Here is a 25,709-nt window from a genome sequence, read left to right as displayed (position 1 = left end):
ATCTTGAAAGAGTTATTTATAATAGCCAAAAGGTGGAAACAATCCAAGTTTTCATCAACTGATGAACGGATAAACAAAATGCAGTCTACACACATAATGGAATGTTATTCAGTAGCCTTAAGAAGGAAAGACATTTTGACGCATGCTACAATATGGATTAACCTTGAAAAAGCTACACTAAGTGAAACAAGCCAGCCACAAAAGGTCAAACACTGTATGATTCCACTTACATGCGGTACACAGAGTAGTCAAATTCAAAGAGACCAAAAAGAGAATGATGGTTGCCAGGGGCTGAGGGAGTGTTTACTGGGTACAGAGCTGCAGTTTTGCTAGATGAAACAGTCACAGAGATGGATGGTAACAATGACTGCACAACAACATGAATATACTTAATGCTACTGAGCGTAAACTTCAAATGATTAAAATGGTAAATTTTGTGTGATATTTTACCACAATAAGAAAAAAACTCAGTAGGAGAACCTGCTCTATCGGCTATCAAAAATTACTATAAATCATTAAAGTATTGATATTGGTATAAGGATAGACAAAAAGAACAGAGAAACAGAAGAGAGTCCAGAGAAAGACCCTCACATATCTTAACACTTGATTTCTGACAAAGGTAGCTCCACACAGAAATGAGGAAAGAAAATTGTTCTCAATAAATGATCCTGGGTCAGCTGGACATATTGATACTTACAGTGAAAGATACGAAACCCAATGCCTACCCTCATAACATTTCACACAAAAATCAAGTCCAAGTGGATTGAAGCTCTGAATGTGAAAAAAAAGAAAAAGAAAAATATTTTTAGAAGATAACCTGGGATGGAGGGAGATAATGGAAAAATGTCTTCAAAAACTTGGGGTGAACAAATAAGGACCTACTCTAAAGCACAGGGAACTTTGCTCAATGCCATGTGGCAGCCTGGACAGGAGGGGAGTTTGGGGGAGAATGGATACATGTATATGCATGGCTGAGTTTCTTTGCTGTCCACCCAAAACTATTACAACATTGTTAATCAGCTATATTCCAATACAAAATTAAAACCTTTAAAAAAAGAACTTGGGGTGAACAAAAATTCCCCAGAAGCACTAACTATAAAGGAAAAGATGGGTAAATAGGACCACATTAATATTATTACAGATCTGTTCACCAAAAAACACCATTAAGGGAGCGAAGGTGGTGCGAGCGACAAAGAAGCTGCCTGCCAATGCAGGAGACATACGAGATGTGGGTTCAATCTCTGGGTCTGGAAGAGCCCCTGGAGGAGGGCGTGGCAACCCACTCCAGTATTCTTGCCTAGAGAATCCCAGGGACGGAGAAGTCTGGTGGACTACAGTCCATAAGGTCCCAAAGAGTTGGACATGACTGAAGCGACTGAGCACACACATAAGGCAGTGAAAGACAACCCTCAGAGTGGGAAATGATATCTATAAGATAGAAAATTGATTAAAGCTCATATTCAGAATATATAAAGAACTCCTGTATAGTCATTAAGAAAAAGCCAACTAAGTTAGCAGATCCAAAGGGGCACTTCATAAAAGGGGATTCAAATGGTCAATAAACATAAGAAAATGTGCTTAACTGAATCAGTCACCAGGAATACACAACTTAAACCCACAATAAGTTACCACAACACACCCATCAGGGTAGTTAAAATCTCAACCAAGTACTGACAAGGACGAAGACAAACGAGAATTCTTATACTCTGCTGGCAGAAGTATAAATTGGTACCGCCACTTTGAAAAACCACTGGACAGTATTTATTAAAGCTAAATATATATACAACCCTATGATCTAGTAATTTTACTCCTAAAATGATCCCAATTGATACGTGTACATATACCTTACCAAAGAATTTGTTGTTTAGTCACTAAGGTGTGTCCAACTCTTTTGTGACACCATGGACTGTAGCCCACCAGGCTCCTCTGTCCATGGGATTTCCCAGGCAAGAACACTGAAGTGGGTTGCCATTTCCTTCTCCAGGGGATCTTCCCAACCCAAGGATTGAACCTATATCTCCTATACTGGCAGGTAGACTCTTTACCATTGAGCCACCAGGTGAGCCCTCACCAAAGAATATTAAAATGTCAATAACAGCAGCAATCTTTGAAAATAGCCCCAAACTGAATAACTAACTAGAATTTCAAACTTACCAACAGTATAAATGCCTATTAGCTACAGGATGTGCTTAGTCGCTCAGTCATGTCCAAGTCTTTGTGACTTCATGGACTCTAGCTCACCAGGCTCCTCTGTCCATGGGATTCTCCAGAAAAGAATACTGGAATGGGTAGCCTATTTCTTTTCCAGGGGATCTTCCCAACCCAGGAATCAAACCAGGATCTCCTGCACTGCAGGCAGATTCTTTACCAGCTGAGCTACCAGGGAAGCTCAGGAAGCTAGGAAGATAAATTAGGATGTGATCATCAAAAGAAATATTATATAGCAATAAAATAAATAAACCATACCTACATGCAACAAGGTGGATAAATCTCACAAACAATATTGCTTAAAGAGAGAATACATACTGTGTGCTTCCATTTATTTGAAGTTCAAAACCAGAAAAAAAAAAAACTATAGTGTTTGTATACTGATAAAAATAGTACAAAGAAAGTAGAAAGTGATGACTACAAAAGTCAGAACAGTGGTCTACCAATGAGGGAAGAATGGGGTGGTGACTGGGAAGGGGCACATAAGGAGTTTCTGGGGCACTGCCACACATTTTATTTCTTGATCTGGGTAGTGGTAACTCAAGACGTTCATGTTTTAACATTCATTAAGTTGTAAGAATATGTTTTAAACTATCTACAGTTTAACAAGCCTTCCAGGAGACTCTAATGCACACTCAGTTTGACCACTGCTATGAATGTGTACCATGTCTAGGCTTAGTACTGATCACAGTAATCTGAGCTAGATTTTCTATTGTCAGTGGATCAACACAGCCACCTGCATATGTAACTTCACATTTTCCTTTCCCATGATACCAAATCATTTTGAAATAGTTTATTTTCATAATCTTCATCTCCTCTTTAATTGAATTTTTCTTAACTCTTACGGAGCCAGAAAGTTTTCTAAAAATTTGTAACTGGGAATACACATTTCTTTACTCCAAATCAAATTATTAGTATTTGTTGAACATGAATATAAAGTGTTACACCTGGGACTTTCCTCTTGGTCCAGTGGTTAAGACTCCATGCTTCCGCTGCAAGGGGATGCAGGTTTGACCCCGAGTAGGGAAACTAATGGAGAAGAAAATGGTAACCCTCTCCAGTATTCTTGCCTGGAGAATCCCGTGGATAGAGAAGCCTGGTAGGCTAGAGTCCACGGGGTCGCAAAGAGTCGGACACAACTGAGCGACTGAACAGAACAGGGAAACTAAGATCCCGCATTTTGCACTGCTGCTGCTGCTGCTAAGTCTCTTCAGTCGTGTCCGACTCTGTGCGACCCCACAGATGGTAGCCCACCAGGCTTCCCCGGCCCTGGGATTCTCCAGGCAAGAACACTGGAGTGGGTTGCCATTTCCTTCTCCAATGCATGAAAGTGAAAAGTGAAAGTGAAGATGCTCAGTCGTGTCCAACTCTTAGAGACCCCATGGACTGCAACATACCAGGCTCCTCCGTCCACGGGATTTTCCAGGCAAGAATACTGGAGTGGGTTGCCATTGCCTTCTTGCACAGCACAGCCAGAAACAATTTTTCAATTATATAAATTATATTTACAGTAATGCTTATTCCATTTTATATCATTTTTAAATTTTTTACTTTACATTGGAGTACAGTTGATTTATAGTGTATTGTTAATTTCAGGTATTCTTTTTTAGATTCTTTCCCACAGAGGTTATTACAGAATACAGAGTGGAGCTCCCTGTGCTATATAGTAGGTCTTGTTGATTACCTATTTTATATATAGCAGTGGATATATCATTCTTTTTTATATTTGCTTTATAATATACAAGCATGCTTTATAATTAAATAAACTTGCATATATTAGGGGTTCATAATCCAATTATTTGAGGTGCATGATTGAACAAGATCACTGCCATAAGTTACAGAAAGGAGTCCCTCTCCTCAAGAACCCGGAACTGTAATCAGAAGACAAAAATCAAAGCTGTGAAAGTCAAACAAGGCACAACTTAAATAACAACTCAAGAAAACAATAGATACAAGTCACAAAGCAATTAACATGATTAATTGCCAAATTAGTGGTTAAAGAAAATAAGCACAATAGAAGCTGAGGGAGCAGAGAAACTACTTTCAGCAGAAGTAATCAAAGAAGGTTCACTGGAATATAACTGGCCTCAAAGAATAAGTTGGGTCTGATCAAGACAGAGGAAGGAAAAATACCTACCAGCTGCTGCTGCTGCTAAGTCACTTCAGTTGTATCCGACTCTGTGTGACCCCATAGACGGAAGCCCACCAGGCTCCCCCGTCCCTGGGATTCTCCAGGCAAGAACACGGGAGTGGGTTGCCATTTCCTTCTCCAATGTGTGAAAGTGAAAAGTGAAAGTGACGTCGCTCAGTCATGTCTGACTTGTAGCGACCCCATGGACTGCAGCCTACCAGGCTCCTCCACCCATGGGATTTTCTAGGCAAGAGTACTGGAGTTGCTTGCCATTGCCTACCAGCAAGTGTCCTTAATAGGGCAAAACCAAAGACACAGATAGTCTGCTAGAATAAAAGCTCTATAATGAACTGTTGCTGCTCCTGCTGCTGCTAAGTCATTTCAGTCGTGTCCGACTCTGTGCGACCCCATAGACGGCAGCCCACCAGGCTCCCCCATCCCTGGGATTCTTCAAGCAAGAACACTGGAGTAGGTTGCCATTTCCTTCTCCAATGTGTGAAAGTGAAAAGTGAAAGTGACGTCGCTCAGTCATGTCTGACTTGTAGCGACCCCATGGACTGCAGCCTACCAGGCTCCTCCATCCACGGGATTTTCTAGGCAAGAGTACTGGAGTGACTTGCCATTGCCTTCTCCACTATAATGAACTACAGTACATTAAACCTTTGATCCTAGTGCTTAGTGGCATACCTGACAACACAAAGGAGATACCTGATAGCTACTGCATATATAGTACAGGTGAGCAAGTGGAGCCAGAGATGACAAGCACACTTCAAGGTCATGTCAAAGTTAAAATAAGTTACATAAATGTCCTGGACAGATTCTTATTCCAACTGTGGTAATGCCGTTAATTCTTACACCAAAAAAAAAAAAAATTTAGTAAGAAATCCCCAGGGACAAGGCCAACTTACATACTATTCCTTTATATTTAATGTATTACACAACATAAATTTAGAAAAAGCAATTTTTACACTAAACACTTTTAATTTGTTCAATAAAAATATGCCTGTAACAGTTTAATGCCACCATTTTCAATCCGTGACCCCAAACATGACCTAAATGGATGTATTCCCTATTCTCAGAACTCTGCTTTATATTCTATATCATTTATATCCTATGTATCTAGATCTCAGTCTCAGTTCCTGCTCCTTACAAGAAAGGACTGGAGAGTGTTTATCTTGGCAGGCTCCAGTGGTTCAGATTCTCAAGGGAATGAATAGCAGAGCCTTAATCTTTCTCTTAATGATTTTTCACGATACTCGTTTTATTTATGTTTGTATCTCCACAGTGCCTCACACTTACTAGCTGCTCGATATATGCTTTTCTAATAAAAAACAAATTTGAGTGAGCATGAACAGTGCAAAGGGAAGGTACAGAAAAGAACAGATGGAAAACTGGCAGGGGACAGAGAAGGACAGAGAGAAGAAAAAACAACAAGCAAAATGTAGAAGAGTGAACTGCAGTGGAGACAAACAGAGATAAAAATGGAGGATAGAATGGGAGAGCAGAGAAGAAAGGAAGCGGGAGAATTAATAGACTGCAGTGTCATTAAAGGATCCCCGCTGCTGGTGAGAGGTGCTTTCTAAAGATGAAAGAAAAAAAATTTTAATTCTCAAATTCTTCTAAGTGATTATGAAAAGACTTAGTAATATTAAAATAAGTGTATCGAGAACTACAGGGCAATGCGATAAACACACAATCCATGTATTTTACATTGTTAGGTTGTTTTAGAGGGTTTTGTCCTCAGATTGCCATCTGGGATATAACAGTTAAACACCATGAATTGTAAAGCCTTGTGTGAGTTAAACAGTCTGCCTCTTCCTCAATTTCCTCATCTGTAAAATGGGGATGACAGTCACTCCATGGAGTTGTTATGAGGATCCACTGACATGATACAGATAAAGTACTTAGAACAGAATCTGGCACAGAATAAGTACTCACCGTTAGAAGTACTGCAAAACAGTTTTGCACAACTGCAAAATCAAAAATATGGAGAAGGAAAGACTGTCTCAAACATTATTTTCATTAAACCCTTAATTTCACTTGGGCAATAATTTTTAGAATTTAAAGCAACCACCAAAAAAACTTTCAGTGTACCCCCTCACCTCATTACTACACCTTCTTTAATCCACACATAAAAGTTATCAGAAGTAGTCCCACTGTGCAGAGACTGAACCAGAGCAGGGAAATTATTTCCCCAGGTGCCAATTCAAATGGAGCCCAGGATGCCCCTCAGGTTGCACAGCAGGGCCCATGGCAGAACAAAGAGTATCAGCTGGAAGATCCAAGTGGTGGCAGAGCCAGAAGAGACCCGAAGCAGCCCTCAGAGAAAGACAAGGAAGAAAGCCTTGAGTCAAGACCACAGACATTCACACGTTTCTGACACACAGTAAGAAACTTACATGTCATCACTTTATATCACCACCCAGTACACACACATGTGCTGAGTATTTATGTACACATACAAGTGTACACAAGAGTGTGTATGTGTCTACATAAATTGAAACATTTTTTCTATAATACTTAGCTACAATACTACATGAAATGCACTGTAATTTTTTACTCAATTCTATCCTATTTGATATTTTTTAAAATGTGGATCGAGACCCACTAACATAATTTTATAACACACCAATGGATTACAACCTACCAAATGGTTTGCTACCAAAGCTCTGTCCAAAACAACCTCCAAGAATGTAGCTTCCAGAAAAATGAAGACAACAGTACTATACTACACAGTGGTCAAAGCTATCCATCAAACAAGTCTCTCAGTTCTAGGTGTTACACTTTAAGAAGCAGAGAGATTAACTGGATCACTTTCAGAGAAGCCAAAAAGAATGGTAAAAGGACACAAATCATATGGTATAAGCAAAGGCTATATGCCAGTCTGCTGCTGCTGCTGCTGCTAAGTTGCTTCAGTCGTGTCCAACTCTGTGCGACCCCATAGACAGAAGCCCACCAGGCTCCCCCGTCCCTGGGATTCTCCAGGCAAGAACACTGGAGTGGGCTGCCATTTCCTTCTCCAGAAGAGAAAAACACAAAACATGACAGCTACCTTCCTTTATTCAAAGTGCTGTCACATGGAGGACTGATTAAGTTTGTTCCTTACTGTGTCAATAAGCAGAAGTGACACAAAAGCGCTTTCTAACAGCACAGGTGCCCAAATGAGTAGCCTTGGGACTCGAGTTTCCCTGTGACTGGAGATACTCAGGCACAGCCTGAGTAGGTATTTAGCAAGGAAGCATTCAGTTCAGTTCAGTTCAGTCGCTCAGTCGTGTCCAACTCTTTGCAACCCCATGAATCACAGCACGCCAGGCCTTCCTGTCCATCACCAACTCCCGAGTTCACTCAGACTCATGTCCATCGAGTCAGTGATGACATCCAGCCATCTCATTCTCTGTCGTCCCCTTCTCCTCCTGCCCCCTATCCTTCCCAGCATCAGAGTCTTTTCCAAGGAAGCATTAGGAGGGGCTAATAGATCACACGGTGGCTGTTGCCTCCAATCCTGAAATTCTATAACTCCAGACTAGATTAAGGTAATGTTAAATTATAATATGACTTCAAAAGCCAATACCAGTTCTTAATTATTAAGTTTTCTTTTGGCGGGGAGTGGGGGGGAAACAGTTGCTTTACAATGTTATGTAAGTTTCTGCTGTACAACAACAAAGTAAATCAGCTATATGTATACATACAGCCCCTCCCTATTAGACCCCCCTCCCTGCCCCCTATACCATCCATCAAGGTCATCACAGAGCACGGCTCTGTGCTAGAGCTCAGCTCCCTGTGCTATACAGCAGGATCCTACCAGCCATCTGTTTTACACATGGCAATGCACATGCTTCAACCCCAAGCTCCCAGTTTATTTCCCTCTTCTCCCCTCTATGTCCACCCGACCGTTTTCCACATCTGCGTCTCTGTTTCTGCCCTGCAAATACTTTCATCTGTACCATTTTTCTAAATTCCACATATATGCATTAATATATGATATTTGTTTTTCTCTTTACAACCATATTAAGTTTTTATAAAGAAACGAATTCTACCATGAACTACATTAAACAAACTTGAAATGGCAAATGTTAACATTTTAACAAAAAACAGTGTAATAAAAATCGACTAAATGTGCCTAGCCCAGTCAATAAAAACCTTTATCAGTTACAAGGAGAGAAAAACTGACTTACCACCCAAGTCACTGGCATAGTGTTAAGATGTTTACCAACTTAGAAAATATAAATCTATACATAGCTTTAACAGGCAAAAAGCAAAAAAAAAAAAAAAAAAATCTTAAAAATGTACAGGAATAAAGTAAGAAGGTTTCCCAAAAAAGAACTGTATTATAAACATTCTCTCCTTACTCAAACGTCATGCTTCTTTGGTCTATATGCAGAAAACATAAATAAAATAAGAATGCTCTCAGTTTTCACTGACCCACTAATTGAAAACTTTAGTAATTTTGAGAAGAGTCTGCATTCTTACAACCTTTTACCATATTTTTCTATTGTATTTGTTTAAAAAGGAAAAAAATTATCTCAGATTATCCCATGTATAGCTAGCAATTACTTATCACTAGTGTACCACCATCTCACCACTCAGAATTCTGAAAAGGCCAGCTCTTATACTGATAGAATGCAGAAACCCCCTGAACAGTGATACTCAAAGTGAGACCCATGGACCAGTACTAGACTACAAACTATTACTAATCCATGATGAGACAAGAACAGATACTGAGAGTAAGAATTTGGAAAATTTTATAGCAAATAACAAGTGCAGTTTAAGTCTGGTGAGTTTAACATAAAAAAGCCAGGCCTTGTATTTCATGTGTCTTTTTAAATTTCATCTTTTGACTAATTCCTTTTTATTATATTTTATAAAAGTAGGACTTGGTGACAGACTGGAAGCTTTTTAAAACTCTAGTTCTTCACCAAAGACAACTGAGAAACATTTAGCTAAATATCCTTTATTTAAATGCTGAAGGTCTTTGATTATAAAGATAAACTGCTTTACTTTGAAGTCCCCCAGTCCCTCCACTCACTTTGGTTTTCCCACTACAGTAACAACACTATTAATTTATTCCTTGCCAAGTGTTCTTTTGATATCTCTGCTAAACTGACAGTAATATCAATATAGCTCACTGCTTATAATTTATTATCAGATTATCTATCTGACTGCTCAGAATTTGTAACACTACTTCGTTTGTATCCAGATGTAGTTCCAACATGTTCTTGGATTCATTCCTTTCAAAAGGATATTAAGTAATTTGAGATCCAGTTTGAAGGGAATCACCCAATCTTACAATATGACTGCTGGCAGAATCTGTGGCAGCAAGTCACGATGTTTTAGAAAGTGTAAAGAAAGTATCGCTCAAGTCTAAATCCTAGGCCTCCACACCTGAAGTAGTGGCCTGCTGCATCCTGAACTCATGATTAAAGATCTGATTCCTCTGCAATTCTGCCAATCTACCTGGACTCTCAATTCTCCATTTGAACTATTTTGGTCCCCAGAACTCTTTTCTGACTTACATGTTCTTTCATTTCTTACACAAATAAGTACAAAGAGGGATATAATACATATATAGTCTCCCTTAATGGAGAAGGAAATGACAACCCACTCCAGTATTCTTGTCTGGGAAATCCCACTGACAGAGAAGCCTGGTGGGCTACAGTCCATGGGGTCACAAAAGAGTCAGTCATGACTTAGCGACTAAACAACAATAACAACAAGTCCCCCGTTAAATGCAGTTCCCCTTTCCAAGATTTCAGTTACCAATGGTCAAAGTCCAAAGGAATTAATGGGAAATTCCAAAAATATACAAGTCATAAATTTTAAGTTTCATGCCCTTTCTGAGTAGCAGGATGAAATTTTCAGCCATCCCATAAGGAATCCCCAGCCATCAATGCGGTCTACTCCTGACATCCAGTCACTGACATCGTCAGGATTCAATGATCCAGGATCACCCGAAGTAGATGATCCTCCTTCTGACAAATGGTCAGGTCGTGAGTAGCTAACACCAAGTCACAATTCCTACGTCATTCACCTCAATTCACCTAATAATGCAGGCATTTTATCATCTCACATCATCCTAAGAAGAAAAAGGGTGCTTACAATATATCCTGAGAGAGACACTGCAGTCACTTAATTTTCAGTTCAGTTCAGTTCAGTTGCTTTAGTGTTCAACTCTTTGCGATCCCATGGACTGCACTCCAGGACTCCCTGTCCATCACCAACTCCCAGAGTTTACTCAAACTCATGTCCATTGAGACAGTGATGCCATCAAACCATCTCCCTTCAATCTTTCCCAGTATCAGCGTCTTTTCAAATGAGTCAGTTCTTCACATCAGGTGGCCAAAGTATTGGGATCTTCAGCTTCAGCATCAGTCCTTCCAATGAATATTCAGGACTGATTTCCTTTAGGATGGACAGATTGGATCGCCTTGCAGTCCAAGGGACTCTCAAGAGTCTTCTCCAACACCACAGTTCAAAAGCATCAACTTTTTACAGTATATTTTATAATTGTGTGTTTGTTAGTCGCTCAATCGTGTCCGACTCTTTGCAAGTCCATGGACTGTAGCCCACCAGGCTCCTCTGTCCATGGAATTCTCCAGGCAAAAATACTGGAGTGGGTTGCCATGCCCTTCTCTAGGGGATATTCCAGACCCAGGGATTCAACCCAGGTCTCCTGCATTGAAGGCAGATTCTTTACGGTTTCAGCTACCCAGGAAGCCCCATTGTTATAACTGGTCTATTTTATTATTGTTGTTAACCTCTTACTATGACTAATTTATAAATTAAACTTTATCATAAATATGTGTGTAGAGAAAGAAAACCATATATGTAGAGTTCAGTACTATCTGTAGTTTCAGGCATCATTGGGGGTTTCTGGAACATATCTCCCGTGGATAAAGTGAGGACAGGAGGGGAACTGCTGTAGTTATAAAAACCTGCCAATAACAAACAACTCCCAAAGATATTTTTATTACACAAAAATATGATCAATACTACTCTGAGGAAAAGTTGAATATACAAGGCTGTACTAAAAGAAATTATTCCAGAATGCCAATAATTGCATACTTTTAGTTAAGATTTGCAATATCACTTAAGCTTCCAACTGTTCAATAACCTGAATAATGGAGAAAAAGCAAAGAAAAAAAAAAAGAACTACAAAGGAGTCTGAGATTTAGGTCAAAGAATGAATCAGTGACAGTCTTAATAAAAAACTACATGTTTTTAATTTCTGCTCCAGTTTCAACTATAAAATTTTATTCTCTCCCCATAGTCTTTTTGATTTGTAGACATCGACAAACTCTTGTCAAATTATCTAAAATGCTGAGAGCTAGCTCATGGCAACCCACTCCAGTGTTCTTGTCTGGAGAATCTCAGGGACGGGGGAGCCTGGTGGGCTGCCGTCTATGAGGTCACACAAAGTCGGACACGACTGAAGCAACTTAGCAGTAGCAGCAGCAGCTCATTTGTAGTAACTGATTGCCTAGAAAATGTTATTTCAGACAGCTTTATCTTAATAACTTCAAATACTGACCTCTTTCTGATGTTTTAGTCTCAACTGTCTGTTTCTATAATCTATCCAGTAAATGAGTTTTGTTACTGTAAAGATGTTTCACAGACGTAGATGGCCAAAACACCCATTCCACAGCATACTATATTAATAAGTGATTCTTATCTTTTTCTGGCCAATGCTTTCCTGAAAAATAAACAACATCTGATAAAGAAGACCTGGGATCCAGTCCTATCCTCCACCACTTATCAGCTAAGTAACCCTGGATGAGTTGCTTAGCTCTCTGAGACTTACGTCCTCACATGTTTTTAAAAATATATACACATAAATTTTAAGGGATGATTATAAAAACATTCCTCATGGATTTACTGAAGACAAAGAAAGCCAATGAAAAGAGAGCTTTATACTATTCACAAATGCTAAATACATTTATCACCCATTTCTTTATGGCAGATATACAGAAAGATATTGTCTATTCAGAGCTCCGAAACCACTGTTCAATTCACAATAAAACAAATTTTATATTCTTTTCGGGAATACTATTGAAAGTTCTGTCATTATTACAATATAAAATATATATTCACACAATGAATCCGGATGATAAGCCTACACCGGGAAAAGCACAAAGTGAAAAATACATTTTTTCTAGAATTTCATTCTTCCTCAAGTTCCATTTCTTCTATCTTCTATCCCAATGTCTGTCTTTTCTCCTAATACTAAGACAAATATCTCCTGCTACTGTCTCATCCCACTGGCTCCTACAGCAGAAACTGTTCTTAAGCCAAATATACCTTTTTTTTTAAATAAACACAAGTAAAAATTTTTTACTATTAAAAAAACTACAATAATATGGAAATGAAAGTACCAAGAATCCCTTCACTGCTCACACTCCTTCCCCTTCCTAAGTTAAACACTGAAAAAAGTTTGTTTAATATCCTTCCAAATCTTCCTGTGTACACTTAGAAATTCAGAGGTATATATATGGGCTTCCCTGAAGGCTCAGCAGTAAAGAATCCGCCTGCAATGCAGGAGACCCAGGTTCAATGCCTGGGTCAGGAAGATCCCCTGGAGAGGGCATGGCAACCCATGCCAGTACTCTCTTGCCTGGAGAATTGCATAGACAGAGGAGCCTGGTGGACTATAGTCCATAGGGTCGCACAGAGTCGGACACAACTGAGCAACTTAGGACACACACGTGCATGCAGTTATACATAGGCATATAGTACCTGTTTACACACGCACACAGGTATAACACAGGCACACAGTACCTGCTAGGCTGCAGACTGACACTTAACCTACTTAGCGTTCAGTCCTGATCAACATTCCTTCAGTGGCACTTTGGCAGTACAGGCGATACTTCCCAGAGGTGAGCCACTGAGATTACTCCACTCATAGCACAGTTTGTTAGAGCTTCAGCAAGTATTTACTGAGTGTCTACTCTGTGCCACCTGCAGGGTTTTAAGTTTTGAACAAAAAAGGCATGGTGCCTGCCCTCATAGAGCTAAAAGTCTGGCAAGTCACAGCATTAAATAATCAGCTGTGCACATAATTTCAAATGGCAGTAAGTGCTAAAATAACATGTTACAGAAGAACACAGCCAGGAGATCTAATTCAGATAGGGGCTAGGGGACTCCTCTGAAACTAAAAAAAGCTGCACTCAAGGTAAACCTGAAGCATTACGAAAATCAGACAATTGGTAATGGGAAAGAATGATCCAGAAAAAGGAAGAAAGTGAGCAAAAGCCCCACCTAGAAAAGAGTCTGGGGTCTTCTGGGAACAGAGAGGTCAGTGAAGCTCAGGGAAGGGAACAAGGAGGAAAGCAACACAAGATAAGGCAGAACAGGGAGAGGAGCCCAACCACATGGCAAATCAATGAGCATCTGGAGATTTTATTCTAAGAGCAAAGGGAAACTGTTCAATAATTCTGAATGAGTCACAGGATCTATTTTTTATTTTTAACTTAAATTGATTAGAATTACAGAGAAGACCTAGAGCACTTATGAAGAGACTAGTTAGGTAAGAGTTGATGCTGACAATGTAGATGGAGGGAAATGGGTAGACTGGAAATCAAAGAGCCTCTGAGAAGAGTTGATGAGACTAAAAAGAGATGCATTTCAAGAGGGAGGGGGCATATGTATACCTATAGCTGATTCATGTTGATGTGTAGCAAACCAGTTCAGTTCAGTTCAGTTCAGTCGCTCATTCGTGTCCGACTCTCCGCGACCCCATGAATCACAGCACGCCAGGCCTCCCTGTCCATCACCAACTCCCGGAGTACACTCAAACTCATGTCCACAGAGTCGGTGATGCCATCCAGCCATCTCATTCTCCGTCGTCCCCTTCTCCTCCCGCCCCCAACCTTTCCCAGCATCAGAGTCTTTTCCAGTGAGTCAACTCGTCGCATGAGGTGGCCAAAGTATTGCAGTTTCAGCTTTAGCATCAGTCCCTCCAATGAACACCTTATCCTATAAATAAAAATAATTTAAAACAAATTTTTTTAATTTCCTTGAAAAAAATAAAAAAGAAGTAAAGTAACCTTGAAGTCCATACTCAAGGTTGGGTCAGGGGTCTATTTCAGTAGCTCCCTTTACATAGGAGCCCCTCTCAATGTCAGGATACTAGCCTCTGGTTTTCTTCACCCTTTCTTCTCTCTGATCTTTCCCTCTCCCAATTTTATCTCCCCAAATTGTCCTTCTGCCTGCTTTCCAGCCCTTTTTTTTTCTTTCCATAACCTCCTCCCTTATTTAGATACAATATGAAATGGAAATCATTTTTAAATATCTATTCTACTTAATGAACAGTTCTTAATTTAAAATCTGGAGGATTCAAACATGTTTATATACATTCACCAAAAGACATGTACCAGAATGTCAGCATCAGCACTATTCACAAAAGACAAAAACTAGGAGCTTCCCTGGTGGCACAGTGGTAAAGAATCCGCCTGCCAATGCAGGAGACACAGGTTTGATTCCTGGTTTGGGAAGATCCCACATGCGGCGGAGCAACTAAGCCCGAGCGCCACAACTACTGAGCGCCAGAACCTGTGCTCTGGAGACTGAGAGCCACAACTACTGAAGCCCACAAGCACCAGAGCCTGTGCTCCACAACAAGAGAGGCCATGCAACGAGAAGCCCACACACAGCAACTGGAGAGCACCCCCGGTCACTGTAACTAGAGTAAAGCCCAGGTCACAAGGAAGAGCCAGCAGCGCCAAAGATTAAATAATTTTTTTTTTAAAGACAGAAACCAGGAGCTACCCAAATATCCAAACAGCCAAAGAGATAAACTAGTGTGTTCAAATAATGGAAAACTCCTTGCTCAGCCAGGAGAATCAATATATCCACCACAATGTAGAATCTTACAAACATAACGTTTGACAAAAGAAACCAGACACAAAATGGTGTCTTGTGGAATATAAATCCTGCTGCTGCTGCTGCTAAGTCGCTTCAGTCGTGTCCGACTCTGTGTGACCCCATAGACAGCAGCCCACCAGGCTCCCCCGTCCCTGGGATTCTCCAGGCAAGAACACTGGAGTGGGTTGCCATTTCCTTCGCCATTGCATGAAAGGAAAAGTGAAAGTGAAGTCGCTCAGTCGTGTCTGACCCTCAGCGACCCCATGGACTGCAGCCTACCAGGCTCCTCCGTCCATGGGATTTTCCAGGCAAGAGTACTGGAGTGGGGTGCCATGCTTATACCAAATGTTTTTTTTTTAAGAAAAAAGCAAAACTAATCTACACTTTTAGAGGGCAGGATAGTAGTTGTGTATGGGGAAGGAAGAGCGACAGGAGGATGTATAAGGGGCTGGTAATGTTCCGTTTTGGGGGGTGCTGATTACACAAACGTGTTCAGCTTGTGAAAATTCACAGTTATATTCACACTGATTAAGTGAAGTCTTCTGAATATATTCTATACTTCAATAGAAGTTTTTTTAAATCAATGAACTGAAAACTTTAATGTCCAGGGGAAGCGAGCAGTAGCAACAACTAACCACTTTTTTGATCCACGATGCCCTCATGGATCATTAGAACCTCAAGGTCCTAATGACTTACTTTGTTTACCCCAGGAGACAACTGTGATATGGCTCTGAACCTGGAACCAGGACATCTACTCTCAGATTCCCAGCTTTATACTTAATGCTCCTCTACTGGGCTGGGTCCTATTCTAGCACTGAGGACATAGCTGTGATGCCAGATGAGAAGCCTGCCTTCTCTGAGACAACAAACACATGTGTGTGTATGTATATTTATTTCAAGTATATGTGTGTGTGAGTGTGTGTGTGTGTATATATATATATATGCTTGAAATCAGCAAAAAGGCAGATCCTGTAATGGAGAAAAAGAGGCGAGACCTGCTTTTGATGGTATCATCTAGCTAGATGACCCTGAACAAGCACTTACCTTACTTGAATCTCAGTTACCTTAAGACATTATTATAAGGATCAAATGTGATAATATTTTTCAAAGCACTTATAATGATAGCATTATTAATGATAACAGCTCTTACTATATCACTGTCCTTACTGCTCAATATAAGAGGGCTCCCCTGGTGGCTCAGATGGTAAAGAATCTGCCTGTAATTCAGGAGCCCGGGTTTGATCCCTGGGTGAGGAAGATCCCCTGGAGAAGGGAATAGCTACCCACTCCAGTATTCTTGCCTGGAGAATCCCACGGACAGAGGAGCCTAGTGGGCTATAGTCTATGAGGTGGCAGAGTCAGACACGACTGAGACTAACACTTTGGGGCTTCCTAGGTGGCGCTAGTGGCAAAGACTCGCCTTAGTGGCAAAGACTCGCCTTAGTGGCAAAGACTCATCTCGTCAGGAGACACAAGAGACAAGGGTTCAATTCCTGGGTTGGGGAGAGAGCCCATGGAGAAGGAAATGGCAATCCATTCCAGTATTCTTGCCTGAGAAATTCCATGGTTCGAGGAGCCTGGCAGGCTATAGCCCATAGGGTCACACAGAGTCAGACACAGCTGAAGGGACTTAGCATGCACATGCTCAATATAAAGTTGCTTGAGTTAACCAATGCCAGCCTGGTCTACACTAATACAGTAACAATAACAAGGAATAGTATTTGCTAGGTCACTAATTCTCAATTAAAAGGCTTCTATTCTAGGTAGAAGCAGGTGTATTGATAACAGGCTCTCCACTCCCTCTAAAGAAGCACTGACCCAAAGGCCTGACTCAATTTCAGCACAGCCCTCTCCAGCCTTTAAAGAGAAGCAAGCACAGACAGACAGAGATAAGAAAGGAGAAGGCTAGACAAGTGACATCACCTCAGAGTTCAAATTAACCAACCAAAGAAAATATATGCAGTACCTTCATTTATTACCTGGTACTTTCTTGGTACCACAATGAATCAAGGTCCATACTTAAGATATGGTGGCAGAACTAAAATCAAACAAAAACAACAAATTCAGGGGAAAGCAAAAGGGCTGTGAAATCAGAGACTTAGTTTCAAATCCTGGTTCTGCCATGTAACAGCTTGAGACCCTTACCTTGACCTCTCAGGACTGCTTCCTCACCTGTAACAAGAGTATGCTAATATCTACACCTTATGCAGTGATGTGATGTTGCAGGAGGTTATATACCTAATTTTCCTAGCCAAGATTATTGCTACTATTACTGCTATTATTGCTACTATTGTTGTGACTATTTTATAGACAGAAGTCCACTAAAAGCCACTCATATACAGTCCAAATTGTCAACACGTTCATCCCCTCTATTTTTCCTGACTGTATCCCTCAGTCCTACACAGAGCAGTATGTACTCAGACACATTTACACCATAAAGCTAAAAATACAGTGTGGACACAAATCTATGTGCTTGCACAGACTGAAAAGGTAAACAAAGCCTCTTTGAGTTTTAAGGACCTCAGCTGTTTGTAAAACTATGAGGGTGTTCCCCTTACTATTATTCTGGCTAATAGTAAATCTTGCGGTGGCCTCCTTTACAGAAGCGAGTTTCATAAGAATTTACAGTTCAAGAATTAAGTTCACAACTTCAGTACTGTTGTAGCTTTCCTCACAGTACTTAATTTAGTTTGCCTTCTCGGCCAAAGGCTTAAATCAAAGCATAAATTGAAGGGGAAAAAAAAATGGTGAAAGACTGATAGCCTTTTCTCTAAGGTCAGGAACAAGACAAGGATGCCTGCTTTCACCACTTCTATTCAAAATAGTACTGAAAGTCCTAACTAGAGCAGTTAGGCAAGAAAGAGAAATAAAAGGCATCCATACTGAAAAAGAAGCAAACTACCTCTGTTTGTACATGACAAGGTCATACATTTAGAAAACCCTAGAGTCCATCAGAAAAAAGCCGTTAGAGCTAATAAATAAATTCATCAAAGTTGCAGAATACATAATTAACACACAAAATTCAGTTACAGTTCCATATATTAACAATAAATAATCTGGAAAGGAAATTACAAAAACAATCCCATTTACAACAGTATCAAAAAGAATAAAATACTCAGGAATAAACTTAACCAAGGTGCAAAAGACTTGAATACTCAAAACTAAAAAATATTTCTGAAAGAGATTAAAGGCACAGATAAACGGAAAGACATTCTATGTTCACTGAAGACTTACTATTGTTAAAATATTGATATTACCCAAAGCAATCTATAGATTCAATGCAATCTCTATCAAAACCTCAGTGACATTTTTTGCAGAAACAGAAAATGCTATCCTAAAACTCAAATGGAAACTCAAGGGATTCACGAATACCCAACACAATCCTGAAAAAGGAGAACAAAGTTGAAGGTCTCATACTTTTCAACTTCAAAACTTAATACAAAGATATGATACTCAAGAGTGTGGTGCTAGCAAAAAGAGACATACAAGACCAACCAAATAGAATAGAGAGCCCAGAAATAATTCCTTGAATATATAATCAAATGATTTTCAACAATAGTACCAAAAGCATTTAATGGGGAAAAGATTGTCTTTTCAATAAACAATGTTGGGAAAACTGGATATGCATGGACAAAAAAAAACATAAGTTGAACCCTAATCTTATACCAAGCCCTAAAATATTTAATTCAAAACTCAAAATGGATCAAAGACCTAATTACAAGAGCTAAGATGATGGAGAAGGAAATGGTAACCCACTCCAGTATTCTTGCCTGGAGAATCCCATGGAAGAGAAGCCTGGTAGGCTACAGTCCACGGGGTCACAAAGAGTCGGACACGACTGAGCGACTGAACAGAACAGAACAGAAGATGATAAAGCTCTTAGAAGAAAACACAGCGGTAATACTTCATGACATTGGATTCTGCAATAACTTCTTGGTTTAAAAGAGAAAAAAAAAATTTCTTGGATATAACACCAAAAGGACAGGCAACAAAAGAAAAAACAGATAAGCTCAACTTCAACAAAAGTAAAAACTTTATGCATCAAAGGATACTGTCCAACCAAGTGAAAAGGCAACCCGTGGAGTGGGAGAAAGTATTCACAAATCAAATATCTGATAAGGAATTTGATATCCAGAATACATAAAAAACTCCTAGACAACATCAATGAAAAAATGTAAATAGGCAAAGGACTTGAACAGCCATGTCTTCAAAGAAGATATATAAAACAGCCAATAAGCATATGAAAAGATAATCAACATCACTGGCAAGATGCAAATCAAAACCATAATGAGACAGCACTTCATATACATTTGGATATTATTTAAAAAAATTTTTTTTTAAAAACCAACAAGTGCTGGTGAGGGTATGGAAAAACAAGAATCCTGTGCATTGCTAGGGGCAATGTAAAAGGCATTGTGGAAAACAGTCAGGTGATACTAGTGGTAAAGAATTCACCTGCCAATGCAGGAGACACAAGCGATGCCAGTTTGATCCCTGGGTTGGGAAGATCTTCTGGAGGAGGAAATGGTGCCCGACTCCACTCTTCTTGCCTGGAAAATCCCATGGGCAGAGGAGCCTGGAAGGTTACAGTCCACAGGGTCGCCCAGAGTCAGACACGACCGAGTGAATGAACACAAAGCACATTATGGAAAACAGTATGGTGATAACATAAAATTATCACACGATCCAGAACTTTCCCTTCTGGGTATATTCCCAAACTGAAAATAGGGACTCAAACAGATGTTTGTACTCCCATGTTTATAGCAGCAGTACTCACAATAGCCAGAAGGTAGAAGCAACCTAAACGTCCAACTATGAAAGAGTGGATAAACAAAATGTGGCATATACATGCAATGAAATATTATTCAGCCTTAAAAATGAAGAAAATTTTGGGAATTTCCTGGTAAGGACTCTGCACTCTCACTGCTAAGGGCCCAGGTTCTATCCCTAACCAGAGAATTAAGATCCTATAAGAACTAAGATCCTCAAGGTGCAGCCAAAAAAAAGAAAAAGAAAAGAAAAACTTGACACATGCTATGACATGGATAAAACTTGAAGATATTATGCTAAGTGAAATAAGCCAGATACAAAAAGACAGATTCTTCCTGAGTTCACTTACATGAGGTACCTCAAGTAGTAAGATTCAAAGACAAAAAATAAAACGGTGACTGCCAAAGCTGAGGGAAGGGAGGAATGGGGAGCTCTTGTTTAATATGAAAGTATGTAATGACACTGAACTGTACACTTAAAAATGGTGAAAATGGTAATTGTATGTTATGTATATTTCACCACATTAAAAACAAAGTATGTGCTAAGTCCCAAATTGAACCGACATGTTAATACTTTACTGAAACACAAAAATTTTTAAATAATCCTTTTTAACTGAAGAAGTATTCAGTTCAGTTCAGTTCAGTCGCTCAGTCGTGACCAACTCTTTGCGACCCCATGAATCACAGCACGCCAGGCCTCCCTGTTCATCACCAACTCCCGGAGTTCACTCAAACTCATGTCCATCGAGTCGGTGATGCCATCCAGCCGTCTCATTCTCTGTCGTCCCCTTCTCCTCCCGCCCCCAATCCTTCCCAGCATCAGTCTTTTCAGTGAGTCAACTCTTTGAATGAGGTGGCCAAAGTATTAGAAGAAGTGTTAGCAGGCTACAAACGTGTCTACAGATGAAACAAGTGATTTTCCTGAGGGCAGTATATCTACTTAATAGTAGAACATCAAAATGTTTCCCAAAACTTCCACTTGATTCAAGATCTCTTATCAATAAGTTGGCAAGAGCAAAGGTTGAGATAAAAAACCTTTTCAGAAAACTAAAGGGATACGTTTTTCAAAAAGTCAAGAGAAGCAAGGTCAATGGGAAAAACAACTTTCATAACATGCCATTAGAAAGATAACTAAATGACTCAGGAAATGTGGCCCTGGAAAGGAAAATTACAAAATTATTTCTCAAGACCATGGCATCAAAAAGCAACATAATTCAAACAACATGGAAGCTTAAAAAGGGGGCTGTGTTACATGGACATAAGGGGTCCTTTAACATGTAAGTGATGGCACAGGAACACTTAATTGGAGCCCTGAAACAAACTGATGTGCCTATTAGCATGTATTGAAAAGAGCCTCACTTTAATCAAGCAAGTTATAAATTTTTCAATTTAATTAAACAAAACCTAGTCAAAAAATACTACCGTAAAATTGCACATAACAGAGAGGACAAAAATAAGGGTAGGAGTGATTTCTTTGTTCCCTTGAACAATGCAAAGTAGAGCCAGGAACTGACTAAATGAATCTTCTGTTCCTTCCTTCACACATTAAATTGGCTACTTCCCTCTACTTATTTCCCTTCCCCAAATGAAGCCACCCTGAAATGAAGTCACTATAAGGCACGAAAAGCCCAAGACTGACAACCACCTAAAACTCCAGACTCAGATTTATCCTAGCACTCACCACCCCAGACTCTGTGGGAAGACTGTGGAATCCTAGCAAAAGTTCCCAAGGCTAGTGATGGCAGAGTTCACTGGGTCAAAGACAATATCACCACTCTGACTTTTTCCCCAAAAATCCTAAGTACAAACTATAAAATAAATGACAGCCCTTTGAAACGTTAAAAAGACCCATTAACTGTTTCATTAACATTATTTATATTACTGTATTATAGTATTATAATCAGAAGAAGGCTGCTCAGGACAAAAATCTAAGACAAGTAAAGAGTAGGGGACTGGGGCAGAGGAGGATGAAGAACCCGTGCTTCTAATGGTTAAAAAAGCTCAAGGACTAATTCCTAGAGGATGACCTGAACATGGTGACAGCACTCAAAACATCAATACCCTGCACTGTTCACTAGGTTTCTAGATGCTTCAGTACCTAGATATGCACCCTGAACCCTGGCCAAAGATCTGCTCTGCAATATTCACAACCTCACCCACCCATTGCCCACACTAACTCTCCACCCTCCAACAGAGCTCCCTAATCTAGCCTACACACCATCTCAGCAGGCCTTGCCAGGCAGGCTTATTAACCCTCTGCTAGAAACTGTTGCTGTCTCTGCTCAGGACAAACAATGTTCAGTCTCTAATAGCTATTTAAAACTGTTAGGTTCCATCTGCCTAAGAAAAAAAAACCTTGTATCTTCACACCTATTCATTCTTCAACATAATCAAATATTGCAAATGAACAATATATCCCCCTGCTGGGTTTCAGTTAGCCACACTTTTTCCTCCCTCCATAGATCTCCAAAAAGCAATGAACAAGATAGAAAGTTACCCTAGAAACAAAAGTCTCTGGCTTTCCTGTGCTTTTCTGCTCTATGATTTCTGATCTCTGTTATAGATGTGTGAGTTCTTAGCTTGCTCGAATCACCTGGGTTTTATTAGACAGTTCCTTTATACCACTCACATGGACACTCACTCTTCACAGAGTCCCTGATTCTGGAATGCCAATGTGACTCTACCAACTACCAAACAACAATAATACAGTGAAATAATAAACATATATAATATATAAACTATGAAAACATATACATATAAACTATGAAAATATATATATATATTATGTGTAACGTAATAATAGTAATATAATAGTTGCTACGATTTATTGAGCACTATGACCAAGTTACTCTACGTGTTATCTCATTTCATCTCTATAATTAACTTTTTATCTTTATGAGTAGTCTTTATTTCAAAATACCATTAGGTCATTCCACAGAACAGGAGCAAAGATAATTCCCTACAGAAACTTAGCAACCATGTACAGAACTTTACAGAAAACAACACTGTAGCTGAAACCTGACTGAGTAGACTGGCGTTCTGAGTAGACTCTCTGGAGAAAGGAAATCAGGCAGAGGAGGAAAGGTGCCCCTCTGGGCAAGTTCTTGTGACACTCACAGACTGGAGGCTCTGTTTTTAGAAGGTTCGAGTACAGCACAGAGGTTCTATGTGCCTTTTTGGCTACACCCCAAGCTGAGGTGCCATTAGATCAATGTCACTCAAACTCCTGGCGAGCCACACTCCCACAGCAAAAAGTCCCAAACTGAAGATCAAGTTCTTCCAAAAAGCATTCCTATCAGTGGTGAGGCAGTAGATGCCCTCAAGCCAATCACCCATGTAGTCTGGCATTTCAGGAGTTTCATTTGTCCAGCCAACAATGTTCACATCGGTCCCACTGGCAGCCACAGCAGCACCTTCGGGCTCCACAAGGCTTCTCATAACTACATAATAAGATAATTATTAACATCATCCCTGTGTAACAGAAAGCACGGAAAGGGTATGTAAGTTGCCAAAGGTCATAAGCTGCTAAGTGGTAAAGTCAGGATTAAAACTCAGACCTCACCAGCTGAAAAACCTGCATACTCACCACTATATGACGCTGCTACCCAACACCTCTAAAGATAGCTCAGAGGGTTCCAGTCCCATCACCCTGACTTCTGGCTTGTGCCCACCCAGCCCCACTCCCCAGCCATGCTTCAGCTCTTCCAGTCACAGTTATGCTTCCTTTCTCCAAATTCTCCCTAAGTATTCTTCAGTATTCTGATAATAGATTTCTGTTATTAAATTTTTCAGTACATCTCCTGATTCCACTTTAACTTCTGTACTAGCTTTCATATATGCCAAAAAAACACTAAGAATTTCTATCTGATGGCATACAAAGAACAAACAACCTAGGGATAAGTTAACAGTAAATGTGCAGGAACAAAATGAAGAAAACACAAACTTATTCACCGATATAAAAACAGATGTGAAGAAGAGAAATTGACAATATTCCTGAAGAGGTATACTCAACATTGTGTAGCAGGAATACTCAATATTGTAAACTACAGTCTCAGGGGCCAGCTCCCAACCTTGGGTGGGAATGCATAGTCACCTTCCCTGAAGCAGGTTCAGAAACTGAGGACAAGAGGTCAAATGTTATCCCATTGCTCTTATCATTCAGGAAATTCCAAAGAATTGGGGAGCTATGAGCCTCAAACTGTGGATGAAGACCAAATATATAGGAGATAAATATAAACCACACCACCACACTGCCTGATAACACTGCAGTGAGGCTCAGTAGCTGACAAGCCCACCTACGCGCAGAGCTTCAGTGTCACATTTCAGAACCTCACTCTTTAATAGACATGGACAGCCAAGAATCATCAGTTTAAGGAAAGTCACCAAGATGAAAGAGAAAATAGGGATACTACAAGGTAAAGAAGAAGTGTTTTTTAAACATTTAGTCAATTATACCACAGCTGAAAAAAAAAACAACTATAATTACTATCCCTGTGGAAAAAAGAATATTCCATCCATAAAATTACAATATGTATTAGGAGTCCCCAAGATTACCAATGGAGAAGGCAATGGCACCCCACTCCAGTACTCTTGCCTGGAAAATCCCATGGATGGAGGAGCCTGGTAGGCTGCAGTCCGTGGGGTCGCTAAGGGTCGGACACGACTGAGCGACTTCACTTTCACTTTTCACTTTCACACATTGGAGAAGGAAATGGCGACCCACTCCAGTGTTCCTGCCTGGAGAATCCCAGGGACGGGGGAACCTGGTTGTCTGCCGTCTATGGGGTCGCACAGAGTCGGACACGACTGAAGTGACTTAGCAGCAGCAGCAAGATTACCAATCAAGGCTCCCAAATTTCAAAGGGAATATAACTTGCAACCTACACTTTTTTACTTGTCCAAATTATCAACCAAGTTTAAAGTAGAATAAAGACATTTCCAGACTTCCAAGAACTCAAAAAGGAACGTCCTCTTCTCTCTTTCTTAGGATGCTACTGGAGTACTTGCTCCAACAAAGCTAGAGGGTAAAACAAGAAAGTAAGATATGAGATTCAACCCAGGAAAGAGGTAAAGGGAATGATACATGATACAATGAGAGCTGCCTGGCAGACCTAGACAACAATCAGTCCAGATTAAGGCAGTTCCTCCATCCATCTTCTCACCTTCCCATGTCAGCAGATGACATGACCATCTACCCTACCCACTCAAGCTAACAAAGAAGTCATTCCTGACTCTCTCAAAACCCAAATTCAACATACTCTTGATTTTATCTTCGAAATAACTTATAAATACATTCACTTCTTTCCATCTCCACTGGCACCACCATATTCCAAGACTCTATTATCTCTCACCTGGTCTATTGTAATGGACAGCTAATTAGTTTCCTTATCCTGCACAAACCATTTTCCATATAACAACCAGTAATATTTTTAATATAAATAAGATCATGTCACTCTGCTTAAAATCATTCAATAGCTTCTCATTCTACCCAGAATAAAATCCAAGTTCCCAAATTTAGCCCACCAGACTCTGCATAATCTAGCTCCTGACTATGTTTAGAATCTCACCTTATTTCCCTCTCACACTCCTTCCCTACAGTCGAACCACAGTGGCCTTCCAGATCCTTGAACATGGAAGCCTTCTCCTGTCTTTGAACATGATATTCCCTTTTTACAACAACTTCCCCAGCTCTTCACATTGAATTATCCTCATCTTTCATGATTCATCTTAAATTCATTTCCTCA

At 40.0% G+C, this 25,709-nt stretch overlaps 1 protein-coding gene and 1 pseudogene across 2 annotated transcripts in view; both read right to left on the bottom strand.

Annotated features, from left to right (window-relative positions):
• BABAM2 (BRISC and BRCA1 A complex member 2) overlaps positions 1–25,709 on the bottom strand; it is a 413,168-nt gene that overhangs the window by 376,259 nt on the left and 11,200 nt on the right. The gene's annotated exons all lie outside the window — the stretch shown is intronic.
• LOC148776119 (mitochondrial import receptor subunit TOM6 homolog pseudogene) lies at positions 20,722–23,613 on the bottom strand (annotated as a pseudogene).

Source organism: Moschus berezovskii, chromosome 11 (assembly GCF_049115385.1).
Source record: "Moschus berezovskii isolate FMDL1 chromosome 11, NW_MosBer_1.0, whole genome shotgun sequence".
NCBI lineage: Eukaryota > Metazoa > Chordata > Mammalia > Artiodactyla > Moschidae > Moschus > Moschus berezovskii.
Note: the sequence above shows the minus strand (reverse complement) of the source record. Positions and strands in the feature narration are given on the sequence as shown.